At 45.9% G+C, this 10,208-nt stretch overlaps 3 long non-coding RNA genes across 3 annotated transcripts; all 3 read right to left on the bottom strand.

Moving 5' to 3' along the window:
- Nucleotides 1-1,075: 1,075 nt before the first annotated feature.
- Nucleotides 1,076-1,594, bottom strand: LOC117487970. Its single transcript, XR_004556468.1, has 3 exons — nucleotides 1,518-1,594; nucleotides 1,227-1,291; nucleotides 1,076-1,136 (listed from the first exon to the last, which is right to left on the bottom strand). It is a non-coding gene; the product is annotated as an uncharacterized LOC117487970 (long non-coding RNA).
- A 5,321-nt stretch (nucleotides 1,595-6,915) lies between these two features.
- LOC117487958 lies at nucleotides 6,916-7,500 on the bottom strand. Its single transcript, XR_004556464.1, has 3 exons — nucleotides 7,434-7,500; nucleotides 7,143-7,207; nucleotides 6,916-7,052 (listed from the first exon to the last, which is right to left on the bottom strand). It is a non-coding gene; the product is annotated as an uncharacterized LOC117487958 (long non-coding RNA).
- A 1,902-nt stretch (nucleotides 7,501-9,402) lies between these two features.
- On the bottom strand, nucleotides 9,403-9,987 carry LOC117487956. The gene is made up of 3 exons (XR_004556463.1): nucleotides 9,921-9,987; nucleotides 9,630-9,694; nucleotides 9,403-9,539 (listed from the first exon to the last, which is right to left on the bottom strand). It is a non-coding gene; the product is annotated as an uncharacterized LOC117487956 (long non-coding RNA).
- Between the last annotated feature and the right edge of the window lie 221 nt (nucleotides 9,988-10,208).

Genomic DNA, 10,208 nt, shown 5'->3' with positions numbered 1-10,208 from the left:
GTTGTAGGGGCTGCAGTTGTAGGTGCAGCAGTAGTTGTAGGTGCTGCTGTTGTTGTTGCAATAGTTGTAGGTGCTGCTGTTGTAGTTGCAACAGTAGTAGGGCCTGCTGTTGTAGGTGTAGCTGTAGTTGTAGGTTGCACCGTTGTCGGAGCAGCAGTAGTTGTAGGTGCTGCTGTTGTTGTTGCTTCAGTAGTAGGGCCTGCAGTTGTAGGTGAAGCAGTAGTTGTAGGTTGCACCGTTGATGGATTAGCAGTAGTTGTAGGTGCTGCTGTTGTAGTTGCAACAGTAGTAGGGCCTGCTGTTGTAGGTGTAGATGTAGTTGTAGGTTGCACCGTTGTCTGAGCAGCAGTAGTTGTAGGTGCTGCTGTTGTTGTTGCAACAGTAGTAGGGGCTGCAGTTGTAGGTGTAGCTGTAGTTCTAGGTTGCACCGTTGTCGGAGCAGCAGTAGTTGTAGGTGCTGCTGTTGTTGTTGCTTCAGTAGTAGGGCCTGCAGTTGTAGGTGAAGCAGTAGTTGTAGGTTGCACCGTTGATGGAGCAGCAGTAGTTGTAGGTGCTGCATTTGTTGTTACACCAGTAGTAGGTGCAGCTGTTGTAGGTGCAGCAGTAGTTGTAGGTTGCACCGTTGTCGGAGCAGCAGTAGTTGTAGGTGCTGCTGTTGTTGTTGCAACAGTAGTAGGTGCTGCTGTCGTAGGTGCAGCAGTAGTTGTAGGTTGCACCGTTGTCGGAGCAGCAGTAGTTGTAGGTGCTGCTGTTGTTGTTGCAACAGTAGTAGGTGCTGCAGTTGTAGGTGAATTAGTAGTTGTAGGTTGCACTGTTGATGGAGCAGCAATAGTTGTAGGTGATACTGTTGTCGGAGAATTCGTTGTTGTAGGTGCTGCAGTCGTTGGAGCAGCAGTGGAAGCTGTAAATGAGGAAAAAAGTAAAACAAACATTAATTTAAAAAAAGTATAATTTATTTTAATTCGTATTAAGTAGCACTCAGTATTTACTTACATATGCCATTTACGCTAATGGAGCTGCTTTCAATGTCGAATCCAACGACTGTTGCGTTGATCAAAGTGCTCGCAATCTTATTGTTATTAGGAGCAGATGTGCTTACAAATGAAACGTCAATGACGCTGATGATTGATCCGTTACTAAAGAAAGAGAAAATATTATATTGTTTGAAATATCAGATATAGGATCCTACTCTTTATTATAAAACCTTAATAGTCTTAAAAGATTACCTGAATGAAACAACATCTAGTGATTTGAAGGACGAAGGGAATGCGTTTTGGTAAACAGGTGTAAGCTGTAGAAACACAAAACAAAACATTTTTTTCACATAAACCTTAGCCTTGGAATTTACAGCTTTACTATATGACTTGATCTTTATTGGTCTTTCATCAATTTAATAATTCCTTATCATAGCATTGAAACTGGAGTAGGTTTCTCATATTTTGAGTGGGTGCTTTAGCTCTCTGATAACATAATGCAATAAGCGTTCTAGCAGATTTTATTTATATTGGAAAAGTTACCTGTTCCTTCACCAATGTAGCCCGACCTTTAAAATCATCAGAAGATGGATCCTGCAATTCAATAGTAAATGTGTCTCGGACAGAAAGGAAAGTCACCCTTCTAAGGGCTACAGTGGTAGGTGCTGTAGTTGCAGATCGAGCCGTTGTAGGTGCTGCAGTTGTCAGGGCAACAGACGTAGGTGCAGCAGTTGTAGGTGCTGCTGTTGTTGTCGCAACAGTAGTAGGTGCTGCTGTCGTAGGAGCAGCAGTAGTTGTAGGTGCTGCTGTTGTTGTTGCAACAGTAGTAGGGGCTGCAGTTGTAGGTGAAGCAGTAGTTGTAGGTTGCACCGTTGACGGAGCAGCAGTAGTTGCAGGTGCTGCTGTTGTTGTTGCAACAGTAGTAGGGGCTGCAGTTGTAGGTGAAGCTGTAGTTGTAGGTTGCACCGTTGTCGGAGCAGCAGTAGTTGTAGGTGCTGCTGTTGTTGTTGCTTCAGTAGTAGGGCCTGCAGTTGTAGGTGAAGCAGTAGTTGTAGGTTTCACCGTTGTCGGAGCAGCAGTAGTTGTAGGTGCTGCTGTTGTTGTTGCAACAGTAGTAGGTGCTGCTGTTGTAGGTGCAGCAGTAGTTGTAGGTTGCACCGTTGTCTGAGCAGCAGTAGTTGTAGGTGCTGCTGTTGTTGTTGCAACAGTAGTAGGTGCTGCTGTTGTAGGTGCAGCAGTAGTTGTAGGTTGCACCGTTGTCTGAGCAGCAGTAGTTGTAGGTGCTGCTGTTGTTGTTGCAACAGTAGTAGGGGCTGCAGTAGTCGGTGTAGCTGTAGTTGTAGGTTGCACCGTTGATGGAGCAGCAGTAGTTGTAGGTGCTGCTGTTGTTGTTGCAACAGTAGTAGGGGCTGCAGTTGTAGGTGAATTAGTAGTTGTAGGTTGCACCGTTGTCGGAGCAGCAGTAGTTGTAGGTGCTACTGTTGTTGTTGCAACAGTAGTAGGGGCTGCAGTTGTAGGTGAATTAGTAGTTGTAGGTTGCACTGTTGATGGAGCAGCCGTAGTTGTAGGTGATACTGTTGTTGTTGCAACAGTAGTAGGGGCTGCAGTTGTAGGTGCAGCAGTAGTTGTAGGTGCTGCTGTTGTTGTTGCAACAGTTGTAGGTGCTGCTGTTGTAGTTGCAACAGTAGTAGGGCCTGCTGTTGTAGGTGTAGCTGTAGTTGTAGGTTGCACCGTTGTCTGAGCAGCAGTAGTTGTAGGTGCTGCTGTTGTTGTTGCAACAGCAGTAGGGGCTGCAGTTGTAGGTGTAGCTGTAGTTGTAGGTTGCACCGTTGTCGGAGCAGCAGTAGTTGTAGGTGCTGCTGTTGTTGTTGCTTCAGTAGTAGGGCCTGCAGTTGTAGGTGAAGCAGTAGTTGTAGGTTGCACCGTTGATGGATTAGCAGTAGTTGTAGGTGCAGCTGTTGTTGTTGCAACAGTAGTAGGTGCTGCTGTTGTAGGTGCAGCAGTAGTGGTAGGTTGCACCGTTGTCTGAGCAGCAGTAGTTGTAGGTGCTGCTGTTGTTGTTGCAACAGTAGTAGGGGCTGCAGTAGTAGGTGTAGCTGTAGTTGTAGGTTGCACTGTTGTCGGAGCAGCAGTAGTTGTAGGTGCTGCTGTTGTTGTTGCTTCAGTAGTAGGGCCTGCAGTTGTAGGTGAAGCAGTAGTTGTAGGTTGCACCGTTGATGGAGCAGCAGTAGTTGTAGGTGCTGCTGTTGTTGTTGCAACAGTAGTAGGTGCTGCTGTTGTAGGTGCAGCAGTAGTTGTAGGTTTCACCGTTGTCGGAGCAGCAGTAGTTGTAGGTGCTGCTGTTGTTGTTGCAACAGTAGTAGGTGCTGCTGTTGTAGGTGCAGCAGTAGTTGTAGGTTGCACCGTTGTCTGAGCACCAGTAGTTGTAGGTGCTGCTGTTGTAGTTGCAACAGTAGTAGGGCCTGCTGTTGTAGGTGTAGCTGTAGTTGTAGGTTGCACCGTTGTCTGAGCAGCAGTAGTTGTAGGTGCTGCTGTTGTTGTTGCAACAGCAGTAGGGGCTGCAGTTGTAGGTGTAGCTGTAGTTGTAGGTTGCACCGTTGTCGGAGCAGCAGTAGTTGTAGGTGCTGCTGTTGTTGTTGCTTCAGTAGTAGGGCCTGCAGTTGTAGGTGAAGCAGTAGTTGTAGGTTGCACCGTTGATGGATTAGCAGTAGTTGTAGGTGCAGCTGTTGTTGTTGCAACAGTAGTAGGTGCTGCAGTTGTAGGTGAAGCAGTAGTTGTAGGTTGCACCGTTGTCGGAGCAGCAGTAGTTGTAGGTGCTACTGTTGTTGTTGCAACAGTAGTAGGGGCTGCAGTTGTAGGTAAATTAGTAGTTGTAGGTTGCACTGTTGATGGAGCAGCCGTAGTTGTAGGTGATACTGTTGTTGTTGCAACAGTAGTAGGGGCTGCTGTTGTAGGTGCAGCAGTAGTTGTAGGTGCTGCTGTTGTTGTTGCAACAGTTGTAGGGGCTGCAGTTGTAGGTACAGCAGTAGTTGTAGGTGCTGCTGTTGTTGTTGCAACAGTTGTAGGTGCTGCTGTTGTAGTTGCAACAGTAGTAGGGCCTGCTGTTGTAGGTGTAGCTGTAGTTGTAGGTTGCACCGTTGTCGGAGCAGCAGTAGTTGTAGGTGCTGCTGTTGTTGTTGCTTCAGTAGCAGGGCCTGCAGTTGTAGGTGAAGCAGTAGTTGTAGGTTGCACCGTTGATGGATTAGCAGTAGTTGTAGGTGCTGCTGTTGTAGTTGCAACAGTAGTAGGGCCTGCTGTTGTAGGTGTAGCTGTATTTGTAAGTTGCACTGTTGTTGAAGCAGCAGTAGTTGTAGGTGCAGCTGTTGTTGTTGCAACAGTAGTAGGTGCTGCTGTTGTAGGTGCAGCAGTAGTTGTAGGTTGCACCGTTGTCTGAGCAGCAGTAGTTGTAGGTGCTGCTGTTGTTGTTGCAACAGTAGTAGGGGCTGCAGTTGTAGGTGTAGCTGTAGTTGTAGGTTGCACCGTTGTTGGAGCAGCAGTAGTTGTAGGTGCTGCTGTTGTAGGTGTAGCTGTATTTGTTGGTTGCACCGTTGTTGGAGCAGCAGTAGTTGTAGGTGCTGCTGTTGTTGTTGCAACAGTAGTATGGGCTGCAGTTGTAGGTGCAGCAGTAGTTGTAGGTGCTGCTGTTGTTGTTGCAACAGTAGTAGGGCCTGCAGTTGTAGGTGAAGCAGTAGTTGTAGGTTGCACCGTTGATGGATTAGCAGTAGTTGTAGGTGCAGCTGTTGTTGTTGCAACAGTAGTAGGCGCTGCAGTTGTAGGTATAGCTGTAGTTGTAGGTTGCACCGTTGTCGGAGCAGCAGTAGTTGTAGGTGCTGCTGTTGTTGTTGCTTCAGTAGTAGGGCCTGCAGTTGTAGGTGAAGCAGTAGTTGTAGGTTGCACCGTTGATGGAGCAGCAGTAGTTGTAGGTGCAGCTGTTGTTGTTGCAACAGTAGTAGGTGCTGCTGTTGTAGGGGCAGCAGTAGTTGTAGGTTGCACCGTTGTCAGAGCAGCAGTAGTTGTAGGTGCTGCTGTTGTTGTTGCAACAGTAGTAGGTGCTGCTGTCGTAGGTGCAGCAGTAGTTGTAGGTTGCACCGTGGTCGGAGCAGCAGTAGTTGTAGGTGCTGCTGTTGTTGTTACACCAGTAGAAGGGGCTGCAGTTGTAGGTGAAGCAGTAGTTGTAGTTTGCACCGTTGTCAGAGCAGCAGTAGTTGTAGGTGCTACTGTTGTTGTTGCAACAGTAGTAGGGGCTGCAGTTGTAGGTGAATTAGTAGTTGTTGGTTGCACTGTTGATGGAGCAGCCGTAGTTGTAGGTGATACTGTTGTTGTTGCAACAGTAGTAGGGGCTGCAGTTGTAGGTGCAGCAGTAGTTGTAGGTGCTGCTGTTGTTGTTGCAACAGTTGTAGGTGCTGCTGTTGTAGTTGCAACAGTAGTAGGGCCTGCTGTTGTAGGTGTAGCTGTAGTTGTAGGTTGCACCGTTGTCTGAGCAGCAGTAGTTGTAGGTGCTGCTGTTGTTGTTGCAACAGTAGTAGGGGCTGCAGTTGTAGGTGTAGCTGTAGTTGTAGGTTGCACCGTTGTCGGAGCAGCAGTAGTTGTAGGTGCTGCTGTTGTTGTTGCTTCAGTAGTAGGGCCTGCAGTTGTAGGTGAAGCAGTAGTTGTAGGTTGCACCGTTGATGGAGCAGCAGTAGTTGTAGGTGCAGCTGTTGTTGTTGCAACAGTAGTAGGTGCTGCTGTTGTAGGGGCAGCAGTAGTTGTAGGTTGCACCGTTGTCAGAGCAGCAGTAGTTGTAGGTGCTGCTGTTGTTGTTGCAACAGTAGTAGGTGCTGCTGTCGTAGGTGCAGCAGTAGTTGTAGGTTGCACCGTGGTCGGAGCAGCAGTAGTTGTAGGTGCTGCTGTTGTTGTTACACCAGTAGAAGGGGCTGCAGTTGTAGGTGAAGCAGTAGTTGTAGTTTGCACCGTTGTCAGAGCAGCAGTAGTTGTAGGTGCTACTGTTGTTGTTGCAACAGTAGTAGGGGCTGCAGTTGTAGGTGAATTAGTAGTTGTTGGTTGCACTGTTGATGGAGCAGCCGTAGTTGTAGGTGATACTGTTGTTGTTGCAACAGTAGTAGGGGCTGCAGTTGTAGGTGCAGCAGTAGTTGTAGGTGCTGCTGTTGTTGTTGCAACAGTTGTAGGTGCTGCTGTTGTAGTTGCAACAGTAGTAGGGCCTGCTGTTGTAGGTGTAGCTGTAGTTGTAGGTTGCACCGTTGTCTGAGCAGCAGTAGTTGTAGGTGCTGCTGTTGTTGTTGCAACAGTAGTAGGGGCTGCAGTTGTAGGTGTAGCTGTAGTTGTAGGTTGCACCGTTGTCGGAGCAGCAGTAGTTGTAGGTGCTGCTGTTGTTGTTGCTTCATTAGTAGGGCCTGCAGTTGTAGGTGAAGCATTAGTTGTAGGTTGCACCGTTGATGGAGCAGCAGTAGTTGTAGGTGCAGCTGTTGTTGTTGCAACAGTAGTAGGTGCTGCTGTTGTAGGTGCAGCAGTAGTTGTAGGTTGCACCGTTGTCGGAGCAGCAGTAGTTGTAGGTGCTGCTGTTGTTGTTGCAACAGTAGTAGGTGCTGCTGTTGTAGGTGCAGCAGTAGTTGTAGGTTGCACCATTGTCGGAGCAGCAATAGTTGTAGGTGCTGCTGTTGTTGTTGCAACAGTAGTAGGTGCTGCAGTTGTAGGTGAATTAGTAGTTGTAGGTTGCACTGTTGATGGAGCTGCAGTAGTTGTAGGTGATACTGTTGTCGGAGAATTAGTTGTTGTAGGTGCTGCAGTCGTTGGAGCAGCAGTGGAAGCTGTAAATGAGGAAAAAAGTAAAACAAACATTAATTTAAAAAAAGTATAATTTATTTTTATTTTTATTAAGTAGTACTCAGTATTTACTTACATATGCCATTTACGCTAATGGAGCTGCTTTCAATGTCGAATCCAACGACTGTTGCGTTGATCAAAGTGCTCGCAATCTCATTGTTATTAGGAGCAGATGTGCTTACAAATGAAACGTCAATGACGCTGATGATTGATCCGTTACTAAAGAAAGAGAAAATATTATATTGTTTGAAATATCAGATATAGGATCCTACTCTTTATTATAAAACCTTAATAGTCTTAAAAGATTACCTGAATGAAACAACATCTAGTGATTTGAAGGACGAAGGGAATGCGTTTTGGTAAACAGGTGTAAGCTGTAGAAACACAAAACAAAACATTTTTTTCACATAAACCTTTGCCTTGGAATTTACAGCTTTACTATATGACTTGATCTTTATTGGTCTTTCATCAATTTAATAATTCCTTATCATAGCATGGAAACTGGAGTAGGTTTCTCATATTTTAAGTGGGTGCTTTAGCTCTCTGATAACATAATGCAATAAGCGTTCTAGCAGATTTTATTTATATTGGAAAAGTTACCTGTTCCTTCACCAATGTAGCCCGACCTTTAAAATCATCAGAAGATGGATCCTGCAATTCAATAGTAAATGTTTCTCGGACAGAAAGGAAAGTCACCCTTCTAAGGGCTATAGTAGTAGGTGCTGTAGTTGCAGATCGAGCCGTTGTAGGTGCTGCAGTTGTCAGGGCAACAGACGTAGGTGCAGCAGTTGTAGGTGCTGCTGTTGTTGTCGCAACAGTAGTAGGTGCTGCTGTCGTAGGAGCAGCAGTAGTTGTAGGTGCTGCTGTTGTTGTTGCAACAGTAGTAGGGGCTGCAGTTGTAGGTGAAGCAGTAGTTGTAGGTTGCACCGTTGTCGGAGCAGCAGTAGTTGTAGGTGCTGCTGTTGTTGTTGCAACAGTAGTAGGGGCTGCAGTTGTAGGTGAATTAGTAGTTGTAGGTTGCACTGTTGATGGAGCAGCAGTAGTCGTAGGTGCTGCTGCTGTGGGTGTAGCTGTAGTTGTATGTTGCACCGTTGTCGGAGCAGCAGTAGTTGTAGGTGCTGCTGTTGTTGTTGCTTCAGTAGTAGGACCTGCAGTTGTAGATGCAGCAGTAGTTGTAGGTGTTGCTGTTGTTGTTGCAACAGTTGTAGGTGCTGCTGTTGTAGTTGCAACAGTAGTAGGGGCTGCAGTTGTAGGTGAATTAGTAGTTGTAGGTTGCACTGTTGATGGAGCAGCAGTAGTTGTAGGTGTAGCTGTATGTGTTGGTTGCACCATTGTTGGAGCAGCAGTAGTTGTAGGTGCTGCTGTTGTTGTTGCAAAAGTAGTAGATGCTGCTGTCGTAGGTGCAGCAGTAGTTGTAGGTTGCACCGTTGTCTGAGTAGCAGTAGTTGTAGGTGCTGCTGTTGTTGTTGCAACAGTAGTAGGGGCTGCAGTTGTAGGTGTAGCTGTAGTTGTAGGTTGCACCGTTGTCGGAGCAGCAGTAGTTGTAGGTGCTGCTGTTGTTGTTACACCAGTAGAAGGGGCTGCAGTTGTAGGTGAAGCAGTAGTTGTAGTTTGCACCGTTGTCGGAGCAGCAGTAGTTGTAGGTGCTACTGTTGTTGTTGCAACAGTAGTAGGGGCTGCAGTTGTAGGTGAATTAGTAGTTGTAGGTTGCACTGTTGATGGAGCAGCCGTAGTTGTAGGTGATACTGTTGTTGTTGCAACAGTAGTAGGGGCTGCAGTTGTAGGTGCAGCAGTAGTTGTAGGTGCTGCTGTTGTTGTTGCAACAGTTGTAGGTGCTGCTGTTGTAGTTGCAACAGTAGTAGGGCCTGCTGTTGTAGGTGTAGCTGTAGTTGTAGGTTGCACCGTTGTCTGAGCAGCAGTAGTTGTAGGTGCTGCTGTTTTTGTTGCAACAGTAGTAGGGGCTGCAGTTGTAGGTGTAGCTGTAGTTGTAGGTTGCACCGTTGTCGGAGCAGCAGTAGTTGTAGGTGCTGCTGTTGTTGTTGCTTCATTAGTAGGGCCTGCAGTTGTAGGTGAAGCATTAGTTGTAGGTTGCACCGTTGATGGAGCAGCAGTAGTTGTAGGTGCAGCTGTTGTTGTTGCAACAGTAGTAGGTGCTGCTGTTGTAGGTGCAGCAGTAGTTGTAGGTTGCACCGTTGTCGGAGCAGCAGTAGTTGTAGGTGCTGCTGTTGTTGTTGCAACAGTAGTAGGTGCTGCTGTTGTAGGTGCAGCAGTAGTTGTAGGTTGCACCATTGTCGGAGCAGCAATAGTTGTAGGTGCTGCTGTTGTTGTTGCAACAGTAGTAGGTGCTGCAGTTGTAGGTGAATTAGTAGTTGTAGGTTGCACTGTTGATGGAGCTGCAGTAGTTGTAGGTGATACTGTTGTCGGATAATTAGTTGTTGTAGGTGCTGCAGTCGTTGGAGCAGCAGTGGAAGCTGTAAATGAGGAAAAAAGTAAAACAAACATTAATTTAAAAAAAGTATAATTTATTTTTATTTTTATTAAGTAGTACTCAGTATTTACTTACATATGCCATTTACGCTAATGGAGCTGCTTTCAATGTCGAATCCAACGACTGTTGCGTTGATCAAAGTGCTCGCAATCTCATTGTTATTAGGAGCAGATGTGCTTACAAATGAAACGTCAATGACGCTGATGATTGATCCGTTACTAAAGAAAGAGAAAATATTATATTGTTTGAAATATCAGATATAGGATCCTACTCTTTATTATAAAACCTTAATAGTCTTAAAAGATTACCTGAATGAAACAACATCTAGTGATTTGAAGGACGAAGGGAATGCGTTTTGGTAAACAGGTGTAAGCTGTAGAAACACAAAACAAAACATTTTTTTCACATAAACCTTTGCCTTGGAATTTACAGCTTTACTATATGACTTGATCTTTATTGGTCTTTCATCAATTTAATAATTCCTTATCATAGCATGGAAACTGGAGTAGGTTTCTCATATTTTAAGTGGGTGCTTTAGCTCTCTGATAACATAATGCAATAAGCGTTCTAGCAGATTTTATTTATATTGGAAAAGTTACCTGTTCCTTCACCAATGTAGCCCGACCTTTAAAATCATCAGAAGATGGATCCTGCAATTCAATAGTAAATGTTTCTCGGACAGAAAGGAAAGTCACCCTTCTAAGGGCTATAGTAGTAGGTGCTGTAGTTGCAGATCGAGCCGTTGTAGGTGCTGCAGTTGTCAGGGCAACAGACGTAGGTGCAGCAGTTGTAGGTGCTGCTGTTGTTGTCGCAACAGTAGTAGGTGCTGCTGTCGTAGGAGCAGCAGCAGTTGTAGGTGCTGCTGTTGTTGTTGCAACAGTAGTAGG

The sequence above is a fragment of the Trematomus bernacchii genome, unplaced genomic scaffold (genome assembly GCF_902827165.1).
Source record: "Trematomus bernacchii unplaced genomic scaffold, fTreBer1.1, whole genome shotgun sequence".
NCBI classification, from domain to species: domain Eukaryota; kingdom Metazoa; phylum Chordata; class Actinopteri; order Perciformes; family Nototheniidae; genus Trematomus; species Trematomus bernacchii.
The sequence above is the reverse complement of the archived record's forward strand: the minus strand, read 5'-3'. Positions and strand labels throughout refer to the sequence as shown.